Below are 26,824 nucleotides of genomic sequence, written 5' to 3'. Positions count from 1 at the left end.
CAGGATGCTACTTAGTCCTTCAGTCCGCGCCTGACCTAGAACAATCTCTTTCATAACATTGTTGCGTGATTTTCTTCACCTCATCTCCAATACTTCAATTTTCTTCAACCAATCATTAGAAAGATATTGTTGTTTGCTCATTCCAAATTCATTATGATTTTAAGCAATTTGCAAATCTCCGTTATCTGTCTTCAGTAAAACAAATTTCCCCAATCCGCATAATCACAATTCAACATTCTCAGGATCTTGCCAAGCCTTCTCTTCCATCTTAAACTGTGGGGTGAGGTGTTCCATCTGGGGCGAGATCACCATTTAACACAAATTCCATTCAGTCCCATTGGTATTTGTAATGCCCAGCATTGCATTTGCTTAATTAACTGCAGTGTTAACCTGTTGCACCACTTGCAAGGATATGTACAGAACACCCACTCTGTTCTTCTATTGCCCCTTTTTATCCTGTGCATTTTCTCATTGTTTCTACAGACTCTTCCACCACACATGTTGTATAGAACTTCTGAGCGCTGTAGTTTGCATTCCACCTACCAGTTTACGTTAGTGACATTGCACGTAAAAGCCTATGGCAGTAGCTGAAGACCTGTGCCGTAGAGCTAGCTACACTTTTAGTGAGGCTTTTCCAGTATAGTTACAGCAAAGGCATCTACCTGTCTGATAATCTGGAAAATTGCTCAGCTATGACCTATTCATAAAAGCTTGGATGAATCCAAACCAGCCATCCACTGCCTGATCAGTCTCTCTGTGATCATCATCAAAATAATGATAGGTGTTTGGCAGTACTATCAAACAAAACTTATTCACCAATGCTCAGTCTGAGTTTCATGAGCACTATTCCACTCTTGACCTTGTCATAGCTAAGCATGAGCCAAAGAGCTGAATTTTAGAGATGAGGCATCCTGTTAAGTCTGAAGTTAATGGAAGCCACTCCAGTGGTTGGAGTTGTGCCTTGCGCAAAGGTGGTTGTGGTTTTCAAAGAGAATTTATTCCCATTCCAAGTTATGTTCTCTGAGACAGTTTCCTTGGTCCAAGCATCTTTAGCAATATCATCAGTGATATTTCTGTCACCATAAAATTGGAAAACAGGATATTCACTAATATTTTCACCATGTTCAACTCGGTTGGTATCTCCTTGGCAAATGAAGCAGTCCGTTCTTAACCTTTACAAAATGCGCTGCATTTACTTTCCGGACTGCCCTGACAACCCTTCAAACTCTAGACCTCTATCCTTTAAGATTACAGCAGGATATAAATCTGCCACGACATGGGCAAAGGAATGGTTGATGGAAAGTAGGAAATGATACAAGTTGGATCGTTATACCAGGGTAGGACTTGCCCAGTAACTTTTAGTGTTGCAGAGCAGGGACCTGGGGGTGTAAGATCCATGAAAGTGGTGATAGTTGGTGGCGAAACACAAGAATTGGGACTTCATATAAGCTGTAAGGAACATGAGTGAGAGCATACCTGAAATATTGTGTACATTTCTGATTGCTATATTAGAGGAAGGATGTGATCTAGCTAACCAGGGTACAGAAACAGATTTACAAGGAGGTTTCTGGAACTGGAAGTTTTGCGTAATGAGAAAAGACTAGATGGAGCAGGACTGTTTTTGCTGGAGTAAAGGAGGCTGAGGGGTGACTTTTTAAAGTTTCATAAAATCATGAGGGGCGTAGATGAAGTCAGTCTTTTTCTCCCTTTGAGGAAGTCTGAAACTAATAGGCATAGGTTAAACAAACACGAGAAAATCTGCAGATGCTGGAAATCCAAAGCAACACACACAAAATGCTGGAGGAACTCAGCAGGCCAGGCAGCATCTATGGAAAAGAGTAAACAGTCAACCTTTCGGGCCGAGACCCTTCTTCAACACAGATGAGGATCTCTACCTGAAACATCGACTGTTTACACTGTTCCCCAGCCTGCTGAGTTCCTCCAGCATTTTGGGCATGGGTTTAAGGTGAGAGGGCAAAGATTTAAAGGGGACCTGGTGGACTGGACCACCAAGATGGTTCTTTTTTATATAGAATGAGCTGCCAGAATAAGTGGTTGCGGTAGATAAGATTACAAAGCACGGAAAACCCCTTTTTTAGAAACCAGGCATTTGGGTATGTTCATGACACAAAAGGTTTGGAGGGATAAAGACAAAATGCAGGTAAATGGGGCCAGCTCAGGAAGGCAACTTACCATGGTTGAGATGGACCAAAGGACCGGTTTCCATCTTATAACTCTGTGCCTCTAATTTATAGAAGTTTTCTGTTAGCAAGTAAGTTTAAGAAGGTATGTTTGCTTTTTGAATAGCATACAAAGAAAAGCCTTGAAGTTTGATTTTTGGAATTCCAAATTCATCTCAATTCATTCAGTTAAGTGGAAGGGATATTATTCTGTGATTGCTGATTTTCCTTCTAATGGCCAGGGTAAATAATAGTGCATGTTAAAGTTTCATGTTGATATTTGATAAGAGTTCATTATATTTGGGTTGAGTGGATTGTTTCCAGGCGACTCATTGACTGCCCTTTGTCATACCTGCAGTTCATTGAGTCTGTGATGTTCCGTTTGTCCAATAAATAGGAACATCTGTGACCCAGGTGAATACAGTTCAATGTATTGCAGGAGTCAGCTTTTTGCATTGAATATCTGAAAGCAAGATTGTCAGATATTCAACCCAGATCTTTTAACATCGATGTTTCAAACCAGATTTTCATCACTGATGGTGGGGGTGAGTGTATTTCAGTTTCCATACTACCCAAAGTTGAAGTATGTGTGATTTTAAAAAAAATACTACTTTGACTTGAACCTTCTTCTGTTCATATGATAGAAGTGCAGCATTACCCATGACCTTCTCATTCCTTTGAAATACAATAGATTTCCTCCTCTCTTTGATGACTGTTGTTCAAAGACTCTTGCAGCATAGATTTTTGAGCACTGCTTGCACCACAAGTGGACAAACTGAGTGTGTGAGGACTCTGCACAGATCTCCAGTCTATAGATACCAGGTATAGGCCTGTCTGCAGAAGTTAAGAGCATCACATCATCAGGGTGATCCAAACACCCACTTTATTTCCTCTCACCACCATCTTTTTGTCAGAAACATTGAGCAGCTCGGTAGGTCTAGGAGTCCAAGATACTATAGGTATCTTTCATGTATTACTTTTTCTTAACCAAATGGCACAATTAGCATTTTATTGTCTTGAGAGTTATGAGTTGGAATGAAGAAATGGTTAGTTTAATCCTATTGAATTTCAAATGTGGTCCTCTAGAGGATGCAGATTGTTTACAGGGAGTGTAATTGCCTTTAATCAACCACTCCCTTTGAAGGGAAATTATCCCAGCATTTCACATCTGTTTACCATCTTTATGATGACCAGCAAAATAATCCTTCATAATACATGCCAGCTACAACATCCTGGATATAGAATTTCATAATAAAGATTGTACATTAATACAAACCCAGTTCATTGCAAAACAATGGCTATGTATAAGTTTTTGTGTCTGTATCGAGGTTAGTTAATGTATTGTAGGGTACATTCATATTTAGGCCGTAGGAGTTTTAAAGTATTGCAGTTGATCTGTTGGTGCGCATTGTTATAGGAGAGGGGTCTTTTCTGCCTGGCCATCACTTTTAACATGGATCCTGGAATTTGGTAGAACTGATGAGGTTTATTTCGGCAGTGCATTCCTCCTGTCTGCAGTGAAGGGAAGCGGAACATAATCTCAGCAGATGGGTTTTGTGCATCTGGCAGTACAGCTTATTAGTTTCTGAAAAATTTAATTTTGAGTAATTGTGAGACTGATTTATTGGCAGCCCTTTGTACCATATATTTGCTCTCCCGCTCAAGCTCTGCCTTTATTAATTATTATTGGAAATGCTTCCCTTTTCTGACTACCTATAAACTATGTGTAACAAAAATTAAATCATGTTTTCCTTGAGGCTTTTGGAACTATTTTTAGGAAACAACAAAAAACTAGGATGGAGGGAGGCTCATTTTAATAAATTTCCTGAACTTTTACAGAATCCTTTAAGCTCAAAAGTGACAACAGGTGTACAATGTGCACAATCTGTTGGCTAAATTCAAAATGGATCTGGTTTTTATTTCCTTTTACTTTTCTTGCACACATGCTCACATCTACACACATTATATCGAAGATTATGTAGAAGTACAAATGTTATGAATGTCTTTGCATTTTGCAATATTGGTTATGTTAGCAAAATATACTTGTGCAGAATCATATTTTTATATATATATATATCAGCATACTGCAATGTCAGGCAAGGTTGCTTCAGTAGCATTATCTAACAAATTTGACATCAAACAATAAAAAGGGGCACGTAGAGATGACCAAAAGTTTTCAGAGGTATGTTTTGGAGAATGACAAAGATTACTGAAAACCTGGCTCTCATTAGCTATCAGGAAAAGCCAGAGTTGGGGGTGAACTGGTGTTCATGAACATCAGGGCTGGAGGAGATCTTGTAGATGGGGAACAGCAAAACCATGGTGGATTTTTGGAAAACATGGTGAATTAAACAGCTGACACGAGGAAAACTGCAGATGCTGGAAATTCAAGCAACACACACAAAAAATGCTGATGAACGCAGCAGGCCAGGCAGCATCTATAGGAAGAAGTACAGTCGACGTTTTGGGCCGGGACCCTTCGTCAGGACTAACTGAAAGAAGAGATAGTAAAAGATTTGAAAGGGGGAGGGGGAGATCCGAAATGATTTTGGATCTCCCCCTCCCCCTCCCACTTTCAAATCTCTTACTATCTCTTCTTTCAATTAGTCCTGATGAAGGGTCCCGGCTTGAAATGTGGACGTTACCTCTTCCTATAGATGCTGCCTGGTCTGCTGCGTTCATCAGCATTTTTTTGAATTAAACAGCTAATCTGCAAAGTAATGTAGGTCAAAATTAACTTAAGAAAATGGCAGCATAGTTTTGAATTACAAGTAATGTATTTGTTTAATCAAGATAAGGCAAGGACGTACATCTGCTGCAGTAGATAGGTGAGGCTGTGGCCAACTGGGGAAATGCTGTGCTTTTGGAAATGGGCTGCCTTAATGGTAATTAATGGTTGGAAGCTATTCGTGAGTTATATATCACACTTCACTTTCAAGCACCTTTTAAGAAGGAAGATGAGGCTCAAAAGCAGAATACTGTTGATGCTGAAAGAGGATACAAGATGGGAGGAATACTCAGTTGGTCAGACAGTATTTGTGGTGAAAGAGAGACAAGGTGGGTAACAATTTGGAAACCATTGATCAAGTGATTATCACAGCAAAAGCTAGTCATGTTTTTGGATAGTGTTGGCCAAGGGTGGCATGCAGAGAAAAATAAGAGAATTCAAGGTTGATTCATTGGACCAAACAGAAGAAATGTAGATGTTTGAGAGTAAAGGCCATTTGATGATTCTCTGGCTCTGACCAGGTTGATAAAGATTTAGGTAGTCTTTCACCTGGGCAATGATGGAGAGTGTTAAAAGTGGGTGAGGAGGAAGAGTTGGAGAAATTGATTAACTGCTGTGATAATCACCTGGTGTTGAGAGCATCAGCAAGCAGGAATAGGCGGTCAGCCCCTCGTGCCTGCTCTGCCGTTCAGCAAGGTCATGGTTGCTCTTTTACCTCAAGACCTCTTGCATGTAAAAACCTCCTACATCTCCATCTTGAATATACTTAGCAACTGTATCTCTTGGTTAGTAAAGCCAGTCAGTTAAAATGTCTTCTCAACTCAGTTCAGAATGACTGACCCTTGATTTTTGTGACTGCAGTCTCTGGCTCTAGACAATCCATTCAGCTGAAGTGTCTTCCCTGCATTTACCCAAAGTTCAAAGTACAAAGTACATTTATTATCAAAGTATGTGTACTGTCTACAACCTTGAGATTTGCCTCCTTACCGGCAGCCACAAAACAAAGAAGCCTAATTAAGCCCATTAAAAAAGAAAACCATCAAACAGCCAATGAGCAAAAAAAGAACAAACATGAGGAATTCTGCAGATGCTGGAAATTCAAGCAACACACATCAAAGTTGCTGGTGAATGCAGCAGGCCAGGCAACATCTCCAGGAAGAGGTACAGTCGACGTTTTGGGCTGAGACCCTTCGTCAGGACTAACTGAAGGAAGAGTTAGTAAGAGATTTGAAAGTGGGAGGGGGAGGTCCAAAATGATAGCAGAAGACAGGAGGGGGAGGGACGGAGCCAATTGCTGGACAGGTGATTGGCAAAAGGGATATGAGAGGATCATGGGACAGGAGGCCCAGGGAGAAGGAAAAGGGGGAGGGGGGTGGAAACCCGGAGGATGGGCAAGGGGTATAGTCAGAGGGACAGAGGGAGAAAAAGGAGAGAGAGAGAGAAAGAATGTGTGTATATAAATAAATAACGGATGGGGTACAAGGGCATTAGTGAAAGTTAGAGAAGTCAGTGTTCATGCCATCAGGTTGGAGGCTACCCAGACGGAATATAAGGTGTTGTTCCTCCAACCTGAGTGTGGCTTCATTTTTACAGTAGAGGAGGCCATCGATAGATATATCAGAATGGGATGTGGAATTAAAATGTGTGGCCACTGGGAGATCCTGCTTTCTCTGGCGGATAGAGCGTAGGTGTTCAGCAAAATGATCTCCTAGCCTGTGTCGGGTCTCGTCAATATATAGAAGGCCACATCGGGAGCACCGGACGCAGTATATCACCCCAGCCGACTCACAGGTGAAGTGTCGCCTCACCTGGAAGGACTGTTTGGGGCCCTGAATGGTGGTAAGGGAGGAAGTGTAAGGGCATGTGTAGCACTTGTTCCGCTTACACGGATAAGTGCCAGGAGGGAGATGGTAGGGAGGGATGGGGGGGGCCGAATGGACAAGGGAGTCGTGTAGGGAGCGATCCCTGCGGAAAGTGGGGGGGGGGGCGGGAGGGAACGATGTGTTCAGTGCAAGCAATAAAAAGTAAGCAAATAACGTTCAGAACTAAAGTTCACGAAAGTGGGTTCACAGCCACGAAGCCCGTCATAGCCTATCCAGGGGCCCACAGTTGCAGGCCACGGCCCCAGTTCATTGCAGAGATGAGTAAACCTTGCTAACCAGCGAACTGAACGCTGGCCTGTCCCTCGCCTCTGGCCCTGATACCCTGACCTTTTTCAATCTGGCCCAGTGCTTAAATCAGGCAAACCTCAGCTTGTTCCTCACTCTCAGCCTGGGCCCTGCTCCCTACATTCAGCCATACCCCACCTTTCCAATCTGGCCCAGTGCTTAAATTGGTCAAACATAGGTTCGTACATAGATCTCGGGCACAGGCCCCACTGCCTTGACTTTGCCTCACCTCTCTGTCAGGTCAAGCCTCGCCCCCTCAATTCGGCCTGTACCTGCCACACCGCAACCATCCTGCAGCTTTGAGACTTCAGTTCACACTGCAAAACTACCATGTCATACAGGCGGTTCAAAAGCTCAACTCCGAAAGGCAAGTTACATGCTATTGATCATTTGCTAGAAAAAGTATGATTAATAAAGTAGTTTTGTTTACTGCTAGTAAGCCATCGCTGTGTTCACCAGTACCATCTTAAACCAAGTGAAAAGCACCATGAGAATTTTCTATGTTTCAGTAAGAACACATTTTGTGCTACTTAACTGCTAAGAGCACAGGTCCAGTCTGTTTAATTTCTCCTTGTATGTAGCCAGCCACTATTCCAGAACTCAGTCTGGCAAACAAACCCATGCTGTATTCCCCCAGTTTGTCAGGTAGGGAGCCCAGATCTCTCTCAATATTCCAGATGTTTTCTCAGCAGGGCCCTTTATTACTGCAGGAGAATATCTTAACTTGTATCCTCTTGCAATAAGTGTGTCTTCTAATTACTTGCTGTGGCAGCAAATTAGCTTTAACAAGGAAAGCTAGAATCCTCTGACACCAGTCCCTCATAATTTCTCAGGAACAGAGAGCACGAATGTGGAAGGTGACAGCCTGTGGAAGGACTTTGGAGATATTATATAGCTGATACTATTCTATCATCAAAGGAGGTGGTTGGGGGGGGGAGGGGTTGCACTCGACTGAAAGCTGGCTGGTTATTTAATGGGAATAGGGTCATGTGGAGGGAATATGATAGGAGGCAAACCAGATAAAATTGCAAATTCAGGGCCAGGTGAGATCAGAATGTTCTGGGAAAGATAGAAACGGCAGAGGATGGTTTTGAAAAACAAGTGATTAAGATTGAAATAGAAAAATGAAGCTGGGGCTACCTTTGCCTTTCAGGACAATCTTAGAGTTAACCATTTTGGCATTGGAGAGCAGAACTGAATTTTATTTTTATGTGATCCTGTCAGCAGTGCTGGTAAACAGTTAAATCATTTATCCACTGTATCCAGTCTCATACCTTCCTCTCCTTATTGGACTGTTGGCATAATAAATCTAGACATGTACTGTTGAAAACCAGAAGTTCATACTAAGAGTTCATTCCCTGTCATTAATGTGATTAAACAATGCTCTCCTCCCACTAGAAAACAATGATGCCTTCTCTCGCAGTGCTTTCTACACTCCCCTGGATATTGTAGTAGTTTGCTGGATATGTTACTCCCCCATGTTCTGATGTTAATGGTTTCACTCATTGTTTGAAGATAAATAAAATGAATTATTCCCAACACCCTTATTTAACTGAAAAACAAATTGTGTTTAACTTCTGAGACTTGATGCTTTCCTTATTCAAACCAATATGAGTTTAATATTCAAGAATTATAAAAGGCATTGTTACTCTAAATTGTCATAGTGTTGAGCTCTGAATAGAGGGACATCCATTTATAACAGAGATGAGAAGGAATTTCTTAAACCAGAGTGTGGTGAAGCTGTGGAATTCGTTGCTACAGGCGATTGTGGAATACAGGTCATTGGGTATATTTAAGGCAGAGGTTGATAGATTTTTGATTGGTCAGGGCATGAAGGGATACAGGGAGAAGGCAGGGGATTGGGGCTGAGAAGGAAAATGGATCAGCCATGATGAACTGGCAGAACAGATTCGATGGGCCAAATGGCCTAATTATAGTCCAATATTTTATGTTCTTTGGTCTTATTATAATGGCTTTGGCTTTGCTCATGATCATGGGAAGAGCATAAATGTGTTTAATCATGGAATATGGTGTGAAAAAGCTGGAGTAGAAAATGACTCGTCCGAAGCAAGCAACTGTAAAGACAATACATGATTTAATTTAGTTTGGGATCTTGACATTTCCTTTGGATAATGTCCCTGTTAAAATGTGACCAAAAGTTCTGATGCTAAGAAATTTATTTTACAGAAATTAATATCTTTACTTTGATTACACAATTATTTAAAAAGCAACAAGCTGTTATATTGCTGTCTAAATGACTAAAGATACTTGCTCTGCAGTTTAGCAGAAATCATTTATTTTAATTATGTAGCTCAAATGATTTATAGCAGGAGCCTTAAACTTTAGCCCAAGGCAATGTGCACATTATGATTTGTTTGATTTTCTATTTCCCCTTCATCATGGAGATTGCAGAGGAAGTGTTGGGGAGATGATCGGGTTAGGTCAAGACTGTGAGGCAGTGAGTTCTGAGGGTTTAAGTAGCAGAGGACGGAGTAGGTTGTTCAGGGAAAGAATGGTTCCTATAAGTTAAGTAGGTTAAGGGTGAAGGGTCTTAAAGAGACAATTGAAAAAATAAATTGGAAGAGAGGAGTGAAATGTGTGTCGAAGACATGCTAGACCCAGTTGTGGGGAACTTGTGTGTGTGGGGGGGATGTTAGAGGGGGATAGAATGACAGCCAAACATTTCTGCCTTTAGCCTTCCAACTCCAAAGAAAAATGGCCCTCCAAGTTGTAACTAAATTCAGCCTGTCAATCAGTGTTCCATGTTCCCTTTGTTAAATCATCTTGGGCTTTTTATAAAATAAAGTCTGTGGTTCATGCCAAACAGCAGAGTGGGCAAATAAGTTCCCTCTTTGAGCATAAATGCCCATCAGGCAATTGATAAGGAAATGGTGGATCTGAGCATTAGTTGCCTAGGTGGTTCTTACTAAAACTTGAATTTCCATAGCAACAAAAATTCTAACGGGGGCGGGAGCAAAACTGTGGTGTGGCCAGAATAATGCTGCAGGAACTCAGCAGGTCAGGCAGCATCCATGAAGAGGAATAAACAGTTGATGTTTTGGGTCAAGACCCTTCACCAAGACCGAGACATTTTGTGTGTGTGTTTCTGTGTGAGTGTGTGTGTGTGTGAGAGAGAGAGAGTGTGTGTGTGTGTCTGGATTTCTCGCATCTGCAGAATCTCTCGTGTCAGTCCAGAATAATCCAGTAATTTCACAAACAGCTCAATTTGTGCTTAGTTTGCAAATAGAAAATTGAACATAATTTCAAAAAACCATAGCTGCCAGATCAGATCAGCAATAGGTAGTACAAAAGGTATAGAAGTAAATTTTATTATCCAAGTACATATGTCACCACATACAACCCTGAGGTTCATTTTCCTGCAGGCATACTCAGCAAATCTATAGAATAGTAGCAATAATGGGATCAATAGAAGATCAACTTCGAGTGCAGAAGACTTCAAACTGTGCACCTGCAGATATAAGTATATAGTAATAACTCTGGGTACACATAGTGAGCCAATATGAATAATAAATTCTCATGAATTGGTCCGTGCCAATCCATTTGCAACAACATTGGTAGAAAAGCGCGACATAGACTTGTTTTTGCACTGAGACATTGTTGCAGTCATGCTGAATGAGATGGACTCAGAAATGATGTGGTAGTTCAGAACTGGATGTGATGCTGGAAGCAGCAGAAAATATTCCTTACGAGCTGCTATATCCCTTGCTGAAACTATTACTGTTGAGCCAGGAGTGCAGAGGGAGACGCTAGGAACAGAACTGGGATTATCAATAGAATGGTCAAGCTGGTGCAGTTCTACTATAGGGCCACATGCATGTTTGAGAGCAGTGATACACAGAGCCAAGCAATCCCTCAAGCACCACATCAACTCTGATCTACAGTTCTGCCCAATCAGTCATTTGTGGTGGTGAGCAATTAACATGCTAGTAAGAGGAAGCTTCAAGATGCCTGCATTCTGAACGATGGCAGGGTCTAGCACGCAGACAGTAAAGGCAAGGCTGGAGTACTTGTGGGCATATTTAGGCAGAAGTGCTGAGTGGATAATCCATTTCTACTTCCACCAGAGGTCGTGCCCTAATAGAAACCAGCTTTTTAGATATTAGATCATAGAAAAACAGCTGAGACCACTAGATACAGCAAAGGACATGGGAGCAGACAAGAACTTGGCTATAATATTGAAGGCCTGTAGTGCAGAACTAATGGCCCCTCAATCCAAGTGGTCAGGCTGCTCCTGTAGAGTTTCAAAGCTGACATCTATCTGGCAATGTGAAAAGAAAAGGCCATATGTACCTCGTTTTCAAAGGAAAGGACATAACTAATCAATTTAAGTACCATCCAATAATTAGAGTGATAGAAGAGCTTTTGACAATACCATCAAGTGACCCTTTAGTAGTCTGTTTGTGGATGTCCAGTCTGAGTTATGCCAGCAGCACCACTTAGCTCCCCAGACTTGGTCCGAACGTGGACCAAAGAGATGAATGTTAGAGGTGAGGTCAAAGTGTCTGTCTTTGCCATTAAGAAAATGTTTGATCAAGTATGCCATTAAGGGGTTCTGGGGAAAATTGCAGTGAATATGAAAATAGTGCAGTGATTGGAGATGTTTGTCATTGTCAGAGATCAATCATACCAGTTCCATGACTGCAGTACTGCACAGTAAACCATCTTCAAAATGCACTTGCATTGCTGTGTCAGGTTATTCTGAAATCCTTCCAAAGCCATTGACTTCAGAAACCTAGGAGCACCTTTACTTGCATGCTTCCCTCCAAACTGTATGACATTCTGACCTTAAACTATACTGCCAATCCTTTGTCAATGCTGGGTTGAAATCCTATTACTCCCTCAACACCAGCATGGAAGGACCTTCACCAGAAAAAACCATGGTGTTTGAAGATGTGATTTCACTGCCACCGTGTTCTTACGGGCAATTATGAATAGGTAGGCACCAATGACCCTTGTTTCCATCCAGGGGGTCAGTGTGGACATGGTGGAGGATTACAAATACCTGGGGTTACGAATTGACAATAAACTGGACTGATCAAGGAACACTGAGGCTGTCTACAAGAAGGGTCAGAGCCATTTCTATTTCCTGAGGAAACTGAGGTCCTTTAACATCTGTCAGACAATGCTGAGGATGTTCTACGAGTCTGTGGTGGCCAGTGCTATCATGTTTGCTGTTGTGTGCTGGGACAGCAGGCTGAGGGTAGCAGACACCAACAGAATCAACAAACTCATTCATAAGGCCAGTGATGTTGTGTGGCCATCAAACTTTACAACTCCTTCTTTGGAGGGTCAGACACCCTGAGCCAATAGGCTGGTCCTAGACTTATTTTTTGGCATAATTTACATATTATTATTTATTTATGGTTTTATATTGCTATATTTATACTCTATTCGTGGTTGGTGCAACTGTAACGAAACCCAATTTCCCTCGGGGTCAATAAAGTATGACTATGACTAAAAGCTTGCTCTTCAAGTGATACCCAGATTCCAACATATATGTAAATTAACAAGAGTAATTGGTTTACTTACACTATGGTTAAGCTCAATCTCTTTTCCCCCGATTACTTGTCGTTAATCAGTGTCCTTTATAATTGTTGCAATACAAAAACACCAGTGACCCTTGTCTTTTCTTAATGGTTTTAAGACAGCTCAGCAGTTCCCTTTTCATGGTGTGCATCTAGGCACAAAGCTGATTCTCATTCTGTTTTCTGTTTAAAGTATTACTTTTGGTAACATTTTCTTCCAACTTGTCTGCCTGTCTGCATGTCCTTCATAAACTTTGTGGAACTCTTGTCAGAAACCTACCAGAAATATACAAGTACATGATAAAGAATGCTTCCATCAACATATTTAATAACCTGAAGGAAACTGAAACTATTTCTTTGGCAGGAGTTACCCTACTGGGAGGAAACTGCACTAAACACCATATGATGCAAAGCCAATTTGGAAGAAGACCACTTTTTGATTTAGTTTCTTTCTGTATTGTCCTGAATTTCTTTTTTCCTAATGTAGATGTTACTTTGACAACTTCGGTGTGCATTCTATCAGAAACATTCCCTCTGTGGTCTCCCATCTCTCTACAACATAAGATGTGCAGTCTTCACACTTCTTTAGAGGCCTTGGCCTAAAATGTTGAATATTTTCCTTCCACTAGTTCTGCTGGACCAACTGAGCAATTCCAGCTTTCTGTTTTTATTATGTAATTGGAGAAAAATCACTAATTTAAGTTGAATTTAATAGATTACAGTGCATTTCTCAAGAAATTATATATTATTCTGACCAAAATACCATATTTTATGCTCCTCTGAGGAGCTTGTTTTACATTGCTGGAGCTACAGTGAATTAACAGTTGAAGTTCTCAGTCAAGGTTGATTTGACTCAAAGTTGGAACTTGCGTGTGGGCTAGAGACCACTTAGTTATACAGGATATAATAATAAAAGGGGAAGGGGATGTTATGCTTTTTCAATTTGCTTTCTTGCATACTTTGTGGTGAAATCTCTAACTGCTTGAAAGTGTTGACTCTAGTTTAAATCTGCAGATTCTCTTCAGTCAATTTAACTAAATTGTTAATCATGGGACATAATGAGGAAATAATATACCCAAAAGTACCAGAATCCATGCATACAATGATGTTAATTGAAAATTTTACTGTCAGTTTTGGTCCTTGAAAATGAGATTCTTGCCTTAATTGTAATGAAATCTATTTTTGGAATATGCAGTATTTGAAAATTTGCATTGCAGTTTGTTGGTTACTCAACTGCAGAACCGAATGTTTGCTAAATAAATATAAAATTGATTTTTATTTTTTTTAGAAAATAGTGTGATGTTGCATTCTGCAATGAGTGGGAGTTCCTGCTGTAACAAAACTCAAAGCTCTGCGAATTGAACATCTAAGACTTGCAATTAAACTGTAACTTCTAAAATCTTTTAAGGAACAATTGTACATTGAGAAACCATTTCCACTGCACAAGGTTTCAATCAAACACAAAATGCACAAGAAAGAAAAGGGAAGTGATGATTTATAACTGGGAAGAGGGGTCTGTCTGAGGAGCTGCCAGCTCTGGTGGTGAAATATATCTTTGCCCTCTGAGAATTTAGTCATATTTTTGAAATGTTGCCTGGAAAAAAAAGATTCGAAGCAGAAAAAATGTGAATGTAAATCAACATTTCAAAAATTGATTCATTTCTTCCCTGTTAGATAAAAAAAAATAACTTAAATTCTCTTTTTTTCCCCTATTTGGCAAACATTTATAAATATACCCTACTGCCCTTGCAGTGCATATGTATAAAGCTATGCTACGAGTTAAACACCACCTCAAAAATCACCTGAGATGGAAGCTTTCTTCTGGGTTTTAAATGAGGTCTTACTTGTAAAACTGCAGTAAATTAAGTAAAATATGTATTAAATTCAATACAGGATTGACATGCACCTGAATATACCAATACTGTCAATTATTCTCACAATTGATGTTAACCAAGGTAATACACATGTGCAGTACTCCATAACTATGCTGTGTAAACGAGTAGACTGGTGGCATAACAATATCTTAATGAACGATAAACATACTACTTCCAAAATATATCTGCTAAATTTTTCTGAGATTAACAAAAGACTTGCAGATATTGCTGTTTCAAGGGTAACACCATCTTGTGCTTCAAGTCGAATCATCTAACCCGTGAAAACAAATCCGCGTAGGAAGTGATATAAAAAAAAAAGCTTATGTACAAGAAGTATTGTTAATACAAAACAAAGTACACCGTTAGAGGTTAGTACACTCCCTGCCTGGCATCCGTAGGATGTCAAACTTAACTACTGAATCTAAAGTCAAATGGTCATTTCGCACTAGGATAGTCTCAAAGACTGGTCTTGTAAACAATATTATTATTCAGTCTCTAACCGTTCTCACTAAGAAAATACCAGCCTTGATGACGCTCCTGGTGGGGACAGCAAGAAATGCTGGGCCAGTTAATGAATTGGAGAAGATGAGATGATTAGCTTGGAGCTCTCTTGTGGCGTGGTCAACTGGGTTGGGATTAGTAGGAACATAGTTCCGTTAGCACTTCTGGGTTGATTGCCTGATACGTTGCATCCTATTCTGTGCATAAACATAGAATGTCCCTGTTCCATCAAATATATAACTGAGTAACCTTGCTATTGGTAAAGAACTCGATATAATCTAATTCTGTGCCCAGCTCTTCAGTTATCATCTCTGCCATCGTTCAAGCTTTGGTATGGTGAGATCTAGTTTGGGGATGAGCTTAGCCTTGCCCAGGATGAACCCAACTTCACTATATCCAGCAGTGTCTGCATCCGTAAGATATGCAACAGCAGTAATAGTCTTAGTTAACATATCACAGAAGATGCAGACCTCTTTCTTTTGAGCTGCAGATAGCATAATTGTTGTGTAGGTTCTTGGAATCTTCAAACCTTTAAGATCCTGCAGGAAAGAACTCGACTACTGCCAGTGCTCATGTTTCTGTTTAGGGAGTGGGACATCTCATCCACAAATATCCATGGTCAACTCTCTTTTAGCATGAAGCCATCCTGGATACTGACTGGAGCAGTGACTCAAAGAGGATCATATAGGCTGCTGATATTTGATAGCACGCCACATTGTGTAAAGTGTCTTTCGTTATCAGTGACCTGGAAGGAGTGTCGGTGACAAGGTCTCATCCAAGGCCCAGACTGCATTGCAAAGGAGAGAGTTCCTGTCCAAGATCAAGATTCTATGGCCTTTTGGCCAGATCTTCAGATGGGAAACATTGCATGATCTCAGCACTGTTGGATGTGATCTTCTGCAGTCTGAGATTAGACTGCGCTAACATGTCTTGCACTGCTTTCAACACACTGACTGATTCGTCTACATTGGAAAATGATTTAAGATAATCATCGGCAGCATAGAAATGTCTCTCTATACTTCTGTGCTTCAGTCCCAAATTCCTTCTAACCCTTAATATCTGTCCTGTGAAGGCCATAGACAGCTGGCGAGGGAGTGTTACCAAATACATGAACTCTCATGAGATATTCCATTGGTGGTCACGAAATCTAATTGGTGGTCACGAAACCACACAAATTTGAAATAATCTTGATGATCCTCTCTCACTAGGAAGCCGTGGAACATAGATTTGATGTCTGCCATCACTGCAACAGACTCACTTCTGGAGCGTATGAGGACACTGATCAGACTGTTATTGAGGCCTGCAAGAGCACATTATTCAATGGTATGCCTTTGAACAGCACAGCTGAATCAAAGACAACTTGTATTGATACAGATTACTGGGAGTGACAAACACCAAAGTTGGGCAAATACCAGTTGTCTTTGTTGGGATCTGGTGGCAGAGCTAGCCCAGCATGATCGTTCCTGAAGAGTCTCTCCACAAACCCAGTGTCATAATCATTCATTTCTGGTTTCCTTCTCAATGTGCGACTGTGGGACGTGAATCAGCTGAGGGCCTGCTCTCTGCTGTTTGGTCGAGTTGTGGCAACCAAAAAGGAAGAGGAGCCACCTGACTGTTTTGATTCCTTTCTTAAACTCTTTGTTCGTGATTCAAAGGAAGACCTCGTCTTCGGTGGAAGGTGCTGGTATATAGTAATCTTCTATATGACAGAGGACCAGCTTGGCTAAATCTGGTTGATCAGAGGTAAGTACATTTTGTCAGGCTGCTTGCTTACCTACAGTCCTCCCGTTCATAGATTCTACTCTCACAGGGTCTGAAATGACTTGGGCACCCATTCACCAGGATATTAGTCCTAAATGTGCAGACGATGGGCTGATGAGCACCAGTGAGGCAGCCTTCACTCACTATGATCCAATCCAGGTCCAGTCATTGGGCATAAGGTGCATCGTGCCAAGCATTTGGCTGTTCACATACCTTATGTGCTTGGATGGTATCTCTGCCAAGCAACAGGAGAATCTCAGCAGAAGAGTCAGTTGGGAGGTCTTGTCAACTGTGGCCTTAAGATGTGAACATACATGTGCAGCTTCAGGAGTTGGGATTTCATCCCTGTTGGTGAGAATATGGTTGCTCTCAATAAGACCTCCCCCCCTATTAGCTCTACAACAAATCCATGGGCCCTTCATCCGGCAACTTCTGATGTTCCAGAACATGTCTTTAGAGTGTGTTGGGAAATAGAACTTTGAATACTGACTATGTTAAAGAATATTGCTCTGATCATCTGATGTTACATATGTCTTTATTATTTTCTCAGGATATTCTTTCAGGTAGATGTTGACGAGACGTACTTTAGAGCAGGAGTTGCCTTGGAAGCCTTTCCCACATTTCCCTGACGAATGCTCAGCTGGCTCCCCACTGTGCTCTGCTGTGGGTGTGTTGGAACCAGCCTTAGCCCAGGGTGCTGGCCCTGAATGAAGTGCTGATATATGCTGGTCACTGTGCAGTGTGTAATAGCTTTACAGTCTTTTGTTTGGTGTGCTGTTGAAGCACAACATTTGAAACATATTAAGTGCTCTTTCAGAAAGTGTTTCCTCTGCACTTGCTTAAGGGGTGAGATTTCTAATGGACAGGGCATTTTCTGTTGGGGTTCATGATAAAGTTTCCTGCTTCTATTTTTTGATCATGATAGAGGTTTTAGCTTTCCATGCTTTTGGTGGAGGCCTTTCTTTGAATTAGATGCTGCTGGAAGTTGAGACCATAAAACTAGGGTTATTTTGCATTTCTGCGTGGCAGGAGTGGAATCCCTCAAAGAATGAAAATGACAGATAGGGGACATGATGCTTCATTTTATATTCGAACTATTCAGGTATCCACTGTTCTTCCATGTTCTATAGTTTGTTTTCCCACTACAGGGGTTGTTCCTGTTGCTGTGTCCAAGAAACTTAGCGTCTTGCAAACTCCAGAAGCTTCCACAGTTCTTTGTGTACGTACACATGAGGAATTCTGCAGATGCTGGAAATTCAAGCAACACATATCAAAATTGCTGGTGAACGCAGCAGGCCAGGCAGCATCTCTAGGAAGAGGTACAGTCGACGTTTCGGGCCGAGACCCTTCGTCAGGACTAACTGAAGGAAGAGCTAGTAAGAGATTTGAAAGTAGGAGCAGGAGGGGGAGATCCAAAATGATAGGAGAAGACAGGAGGGGGAGAGACGGAGCCAAGAGCTGGACAGGTGATTGGCAAAAGGGATATGAGAGGATCATGGGGCAGGAGGCCTAGGGAGAAGGAAAAGGGGCAGGGGTGAAAAACCCAGAGGATGGGCAAGGGATATAATGAGAGGGACAGAGGGAGAAAAAGGAGAGAGAGAGAAAGGATGTGTGTATATAAATAAATAATGGATGGGGTGTGAGGGTACGTATGCCCCACCTCCCCCTCATACCCCATCCGTTATTTATTTTTATACACACATTCTTTCTCTCACACTCCTTCTTCTCCCTCTGTCCCTCTGACTATACTCCTTGCCCATCCTCTGGGTTCCCCCCCCCCACCCTTGTCTTTCTCCCTGGGCCTCCTGCCCCATGATCCTCTGATATCCCTTTTGCCAATCACCTGTCCAGCTCTTGGCTCCATCCCTCCCCCTCCTGTCTTCTCCTATCATTTTGGATCTCCCCCTCCCACTTTCGAATCTCTGACTAGCTCTTCCTTCAGTTAGCCCTGATGAAGGGTCTCGGCCAGAAATATCCACAGTTCTTTGTTTGAGAGCTTTGGAAAGTTTTCGAGTCTGCTGAAGAGAGATTCTTCAATTGTTTCTGGAGAGCCATAGCACTTGTCCAGCCTCTGCCACAGCATTTGTAAACCCTTAGCTGGTTTATTAATGTACACTGCCCTAACACTCCCCATCAAACCACTTACAGAGAGGACTTGAGACCAGGCTAGTTTTGAGACTTGGTCCTTCCATGGCATTGCAAAAGCTTCACTTCCAGGACAGATGACTAAGAGACTGTTTGTTGAACACTTTTAGTCCTGATACCAAACCAATTCTAATGCACCTACAGCTTCTGAGTGAGAGCATTGTGGAGACTGATTTGCTGAATGTGTGTTCTGGAATGGATGGAAGTTTAGTCTGTCTTTGTCTGCGCAGAAGGGGTTGACATTAGTAGTGACTTTTGACTGAGGGTATTTGCTGTGATGGAACTGCAAAAGTGGGTGTTGAGGGTCCTTATTGCTGTTGACCTTGATTGTTAATACCGGGCTATGTGAAAGGCATGTGGGTTGTGTGGTATGGACATCTTCCCCTTGTGGAGCTGCAGCACTGTCTTTTTTTTATATAGCCAAAATGTGCTTGGACATATTTTTCAATAGGATTCATTGGCTGTTGTGATGGCAAAGCATGACTGATTCTAGTTATAGATCCACCATTGCGGAAGTCAGTTACTGCTTCATATACCTTTTCCTCTGATATGGCAGCCTCCGCTTCCTGCGCTTTCTCCATGTCTATGAGCTTCCTCTATTTGCATCTCAACATTGCGCTTAGTATAAGCCACTCTCATTCTTACCGCTTCAGCTTTGGTGCAAAGCTCATGCTGCAGCAGTGCTAGTTGTGGTTTTGTTTAAGCGTCACGAAGATGCCATCAATGAGTGACATTCTGCTCTGACTTTCAGGTCTTGGCAATTGATATTGCTTGGGTTGGAAGCCAATATTATTGTCTACAGCAATCAGATGCCTCTCCAGTCCACGGGAGATGCTTTTGAAGACAAGCTATCTTTTCACTCTACTGCCCTCACAGTGCATCACTACAGAGCTATGCAGCGAGTTAAACATCTTCTCAAAAATCCTCCAAGACACCCTTTCTTAAAGGTTTTTAATGAGATTTTACTTGTGAAACTGCAGAAAGTTAAGTACATATTAAATTCATTATAGAATAATCATACACCTGAATATACTAATGTCAGTTATTCTCACAATCTTTGCTAACCAAGGTAAGCACGCAATAGTCCATAACTATGTTCCATAAACAAGAGTAAACTCGTGGAGCAACGATATCTTTATGATAAACACAATATTTCCTTCCAAATATATCTACTAAATATATACCGATATCAATAAAAACTTAGGACTCACAAATATTGCTGTTTCAAGGGCAAACAAAGAGAGGATGGAGGTGTGTGTTTTTCCACTGCATGCTTCAAACCTGCTCAAGAAATAAAATACAAGAATAGCTTGCCTACTGTTCACACAAAATGAACTGCACCTTTCAAGGCCAAAACATTTTCAATGTTGAAGTAGGTTTTAAAGGGGGTCGGCTTTTTGATGAAATTAATCTATTTTTAAATAGCTTACAGAGTAATGTTTTTGAATTTTCAGTGATTTATGTGGTAATGTACTGTTCTGATATTACACTGGCATATGTTTTTTAATATCATACAGCAGTATTTTTTTCCATTAATCTTTTCTGTTTTGAAGGATTAGTAACGTTTGTCATTTTGTGCATCACTGAGAAGTTTAAAATCTAAAAACTGTTAACTGATTGGGCCAACTAGTTGATTTCAGAACAAAGTCCTTGCATCATGGGGTTTTAATTATTTGCTCAAAGGGCTAATGGATTTTCATCTATTTGTTGCAGGCACAATTTTGTCAGGTAATTATGGTTGTTTGTTCACTTTTGGGTGGCCAATCAACAAATTGTACCAATCAGACATTCATCTTATTGCAAAAGGGTAGCCTCAATTTCAAGAGATCCAAATTATTCACATCAGTGTGCTGGGCTTTGAGATACGTCTCCAGGCAGGATGTTTTAATCATAACATTAGAAGGGGCAGGCGCTTGGGTAGCAGTGGTCCAGTCAAGAGGAGTAAACCTTCCGGTTGTTGACATAACTCAGACTGAAAGACTGAACATTCAATTTGACACAACACCATTCTTTTAAACAACTTCAGGTCATTAGCTACACTCAACTTATTTCCCCCCTCTCTCCTCTCTGGTGGTAGGTTGAAGATCTGTGTCTGTGTGTGTGTGTGTGTGTGTGTGTGTGTGTGTGTGTGTGTGTGTCGGCATCTGTGCCCCTCTTCCCCTCCCCCCACTCTTCCCCTCCATGTGTGCCCCTCCCCCTCCCCTTCACAATCTGTGTCTTTTTCTTTTGTTCTCTTTCTTTCTCTCTCCTCTCTTTCTCTCTGTCTCTCTGTCTTTTCATTCCTTTCCCCCCACCCATACAACTTCAACCCCTATTCTCTTTCCATTTCTGCTGCAAGGTCATTTGATAAAGAAATAGATTGAATAGTTTTTATGCTGCCAGAACCTCAGCTGCTTCTGCTTTTAGTTCCTATTTCTTGCATCTGCAATATTTTGCACTATTTGTGTAACTCTTTATCCCTGTGTCAGATTTTCTGTGTAATGAACTTCAACTCCTATTTAGATAGGGTTTTGATTTTTAATGGATCTCCCTGGCCAACATTGACCTATGTAAGGAAAGCTGGTAAAGAAATGATGTTTATTTACATCATTACTCTACAGCAGATGTTAGTGACTATGTTGATTGCTCCATCCTCTTTATTAAAATTGTGACCACACATCAAAACTACTGCTTTGTCTTTAAAACATTTTGGGACACTCTGCAGATATTACAAGATCTCAAATGTAATTTTGTTTTTAGCAAAATCTATTTTTATTGTATTGTGTATTTTTTTCATTAATCCAAGCTGCAAACTAGATTCATTCTTTACTCTTCCCAGTTGTAACTAAATCCTCCAGACCATGAACTTTCTTTTCATGGGTTGTATCAGCGCTGTTGCTCCAACCAGTTATGGCTGTTACTTTTAATGTTCCGATTATAACAATCTCCACACCCTACCCCCTCACCATCCAACCCCACTTCAAATTCCTAGTTTAAAAGCTTTGCCATTTCACTATCAATCTATTATCCGAATTGACCCCCAGGCTATCCTGTTAATTTACGGCCTGTTTTGGAAGAGTATATTCCATCTGTCCATGGACAGATGCTCACATCCAGTAAAGTGAAACCTCTCTTCCCGGCATTATTCTAGGCACAATCACTGATTTTCTAATCACTCGTTCTTAAACTGCTCTGCCACATGACTGGGGAAATGACCCTTGGAATACTGCATATGAACTCTTTCTCCCAACACTTCTATTCTTTGTTACAAATAATTTCACTGAGTTTAGGGTTTGCTTTACCAATGCCCCTGATACCCACAAAGATCTACTTTACAGATGCACTTCTCACATGCTGCCTTTTCTGCTCTTAAAAATGCCTACCAGGTGAAGCAACACACACAAAATGATGGAGGAACCTAGCAGGTCGGGCAGCGTCTGTGGGAAGGATAGACAGTCGACGTTTTGGGCCGAGACCCTTCATCAGGATTCAGGTCTCAGCCTGAAACATTGACTGTTTATTCCTTTCCTCCAGCATTTTGTATGTGTTACTCAGAATTTCTTGCATCTGCCGAATCTCTTGTGTTTGTGATTTTCTGATGCCTGGAATAATTGGTCCAGATTGTCTGGATTTTTCTGAATGAGACCCATTGACTGGACTGGCTGTTGATGTATGTCAGCATTGTCCACTGACCTTTCAACATCTGGAAAAGTAATCTTGCTGAATGCAAACATGTTGGAGCTCAAGAGCAGCAGGGTCTTGCCTGGTGCAGCTGAGACATGAGATCATATATCAGCCATCCAATTTCAAGAACAATGATTTGGTTGGCAGCAAAGCCATATTCTAGCTTGCTTTTTATCAGAATTCTCAAGATTTAAGTAAAACATTCAAAAAGATCCCTTATGATAGACATCCCACCTCTCCCAGAAGTTCTGGGAGTCTCCCGCATATTGATAGTGGCTCCCTGATGCCCGGAAATTATATACAATATCCCGGAAATCGATTTTTTTGAGAGTGAGAGGGAGAGGGAGCGCGAAAATGAGCATCCTGATTGGTCTCTCTTCGTGCTAAGTAAACCTGTCAGTTTTCTCTGTGGGCGGGCTTTACAGTCGACCTCAAAAATAATGACAGTGTTGCTCGCTGCACTGGTTGCAACAGTGACTTTACTATTGCCCATGGTGGGTTAAAATGTAAAAGGTGAGTTTAACAGGTGTCATTCATTCATTAGCGTAGTCAACGTTATTTAAACTAGCTGGCTAGCTGCTAAGGAGCTGCTCTATTGATGTCCTACGTGATGAGGCCAAACTCCCTGTAGACTTGCTTAAAGTTGTAACAGAATAAATATAACATAAGTACATATTTTAATGTCACATTGTCTGCATATACCCAACTTGGTTTACAGATTAGACAAAATCACTAAAGAAGGTATTAACATACACCCTTGGAGGTCGACCGAGGGGGAGAGGTGATGTGGGAGGTGGGGGTGCTACCTCCCTGAAATGAGTTTTTGCAGGGTGGGATGTCTGCCTTATGATAAACCAATCCAGGAGATTAAGGCACATCGTGAAATGGTAGACTGGATTCAAAATTGGCTTGGCCATTGGAGACAGGGTAGTGGTGGAGCAGTGTTATTCTGACTGGTGATGTTCTGCAGGGATCAGTGCTGGAATCTCTGGTGCCTCTGTTGATGGTTCAAATTGTAGGCAGACATGAAAATTGGCAGAGTTGTGGATAGTGAGGAAGATTGTCAAAGGATGCAACGGGATATAGATCAGTTCGAAAAGCGCACAGGGTCCAGACAAGTGTGAAGTTTGTATATTGTGAAGTCAAATGTATGCAGAAAAATGTCAGTACCCTTGGGATCTTGCGTACAAGTCTATAGCTCCCTCAAAGTGCCAAGGAAAGTGCCACAGAGTGATAACGAAGGCATATGATATGCTTGCCTTCATCAGTCAGGGCAATGAGTTTAAGACATCAGCAGTATACCAGACACTCAGGGGTGTCAGGGAAGAGAAGTGTGCGCAGTCACAATTACGACAGCAAAAGTACTCAGGAAGCTGAATAGTCTAAGGGCAGATAAATCTCCCGGACCAGATGGAATGCACCCTCGTGTTCTGAAGGAAGTAGCTGTGGAGATTGCAGCGGCATTAGCAATGATCTTTCAAAAGTCAATAGATTCTGGCATGGTTCCGGAGGACTGGAAGATTGCAAATGTCACTCTGCTATTTAAGAAGGGGGCAAGGAAGCAAAAAGGAAATTATAGACCTGTTAGCTTGACATCGGTGGTTGGGAAGTTGTTGGAGTCGATTGTCAAGGATGAGATTATGGAGTACCTGGAGGCATATGACAAGATAGGGTTAAAGGAAAATCCTGCCTGACTAACCTATTGCAATTTTTTGAGGAAATTACAAGTAGACTGGACAAGGGAGATGCAGTGGATGTTGTGTATTTGGATTTTCAGAAGGCCTTTGACAAGGTGCCGCACATGAGGCTGCTAAACAAGATAAGATCCATGGAATTACGGGAAAGTTACATACGTGGATAGAGCGTTGGTTGATTGGCAGGAAACAGAGAGTGGGAGTAAAGGGATCCTCTTCTGGTTGGCTGCCAGTGGTGTTCCATAGGGGTCTGTGTTGGGGCCGCTTCTTTTTGCGTTGTACATCAATGATTTGGATTATGGAATAGATGGCTTTGTGGCTAAGTTTGCTGATGATACGAAGATAGGTGGAGGGGTCGGTAGTGCTGAGGAAACGGAGAGTCTGCAGAGAGACTTGGAAAGATTGGGAGAATGGGCAAAGAAGTGGCAAATGAAATACGATGTTGGAAAGTGTATGGTTATGCACTTTGGTAGAAGAAGCAAATGGGCAGACTATTATTTAAATAGGGAGAGAATTCAAAGTTCTGAGATGCAACTGGACTTGGAAGACCTCGTGCAGGATTCCCTTAAGGTTAACCTCCAGGTTGAGTCGGTGGTGAAGAAGGCGAATGCAATGTTGGCATTCATTTCTAGAGGAATAGCATATAGGAGCAGGGATGTGATGTTGAGGCTCTATAAGGCACTGGTAAGATCTCACTTGGAGCACTGTGTGCAGTTTTGGGCTCCTTATTTAAGAAAGGATGTGCTGACGTTGGAAAGGATTCAGAGAAGATTCACTAGAATGAATCCGGGAATGAGAGGGTTAACATATGAGGAACGTTTGACTGCTCTTGGACTGTATTCCTTGGAGTGTAGAAGAATGAGGGGGGACCTCATAGAAACATTTCGAATATTGAAAGGCATGGACAGAGTGGATGTGGCAAAGTTGTTTCCGATGGTGGGGGAGTCTAGTACAAGAGGGCATGACTTAAGGTTTGAAGGGTGCCCATTCAGAACAGAGATGCGAAGAAATTTTATTAGCCAGAGGGCGGTGAATCTGTGGAATTTGTTGCCACGGGTGGCAGTGGAGGTCAAGCCATTGGGTGTATTTAAGGCAGAGATTGGTGGGTATCTTAGTAGCCAGGGCATCAAGGGTTATGGTGAGAAGGCAGGGGAGTGGGACTAAATGGGAGAATGGTAAAATGGCTCATGATAAAATGGCGGAGCAGACTCGATGGGCCGAATGGCCACCTTCTGCTCCTTTGTTTTATGGTCTCATGGTCTAAGATTTGGCATATCACTCAGCTGTATAAGGCTTTAGTTAGACCATATTTAGCAAGTGGTGTGCATTTCTGCTCTCAATATTACCGGAGGGATGTCGGGGCTGTAGAGAGGCTGCAGAAGTTCACCAGGGTGTGTAGATACAAAGAGAGGTTGGACAAAAAAATATTTTCTCTAGTATATTAAATGCTGTGGGATGGTTGCAACCTGATGGAAGTGTACAAAATTGAGCGAACTCGGTTCTGATAGATCAGGGGTCCCCAACCTTTTTTGCACCGCGGACCGGTTTAATACTGACAATATTCTTGTCGACCTGGGGGGTGGGGGTGCGGGGGGGGGGGTATTAATCACGACCAGAATATAGGTTATAAGTCACTTATCAGTGGCTAATACACACAATTTTGCTTCTAAAAGGGTTTATCTAATGAATTTAATATTAAACACAGCACATATTTTCCTCGCATGAATTTAGTGATAAGTCATAAGGGGGTTCCTTGTGTCCAGACTATTCCGCATTTTAGTTTTTGTTGCATTCATTGCAGAAAACTCCGCTTCGTAGAGATATGATGTCGGAAATGGAAGCAACGTGTTCAGTGCTTTCGTGGCTATCTCAGGATATTCAGCCTTGACTTTGATCCAGAATGAAGGCAGAGATGTTATGTCAAACATACTTTTCAGCCCGCCGTCATTTGCAAGCTCAAGAAGTTGATCTTCTTCCCACGCTGACATGGATGATTCATAGGAGACATTTACAAATGGGTCACAGACCCATTCCTTTGCCGTCTTGGGTCATTTGGGGTTGGGAAGTAATGATCGAATTCTGTCGACAGTGAAGATAGGTGTTCGCGCACCAGCTGTGAGCCTCAGTTTCTCCCAGATTCCCAGCTAATGGTGGGAACATGTCAAATATGCCCCTGTCCACTTGCTGTCCCCACAGTTCCAGTTTGGCTTTGAAAGCAGACACTTTATCTGCCAACTTGAAGACAGTTGTCATTCTCCCCTGAAGTGACAAATTGAGTTCATTGAGCAGGTTGAAGATGTCACACAGATGAGCGAGTTTTGCTCTCCACTCCTCGTCACTGAAGTGTGCTGCCAGTGGTGACTTTTTTCCCTGAAAGAAATCTCTGTAGTTGCTCCCTTAACTCAAAAACCCTGGCCAGGCTCTCCCCCTTGATAGCCACCTGACTTCAGTGTGTAAGAGAAGGCGTTTGTGCTCTGCATCCATTTCCTCGCAAAGCTGCTCAAACAGACGTGAGTTAAGGGCTTTTGCTTTGATGTGATTGATAACTTCAACAACGTCACTCA

General features: G+C 41.8%; 1 protein-coding gene across 3 annotated transcripts in view; it reads left to right on the top strand.

Annotated features, from left to right (window-relative positions):
- The window catches only part of ror2 (receptor tyrosine kinase-like orphan receptor 2), a 293,512-nt gene that overhangs the window by 161,143 nt on the left and 105,545 nt on the right, over positions 1 to 26,824 (top strand). The gene's annotated exons all lie outside the window — the stretch shown is intronic.

Source organism: Mobula hypostoma, chromosome 16 (genome assembly GCF_963921235.1).
Source record: "Mobula hypostoma chromosome 16, sMobHyp1.1, whole genome shotgun sequence".
Classification (NCBI taxonomy): Eukaryota; Metazoa; Chordata; class Chondrichthyes; order Myliobatiformes; family Myliobatidae; genus Mobula; species Mobula hypostoma.
Note: the sequence above shows the minus strand (reverse complement) of the source record. Positions and strands in the feature narration are given on the sequence as shown.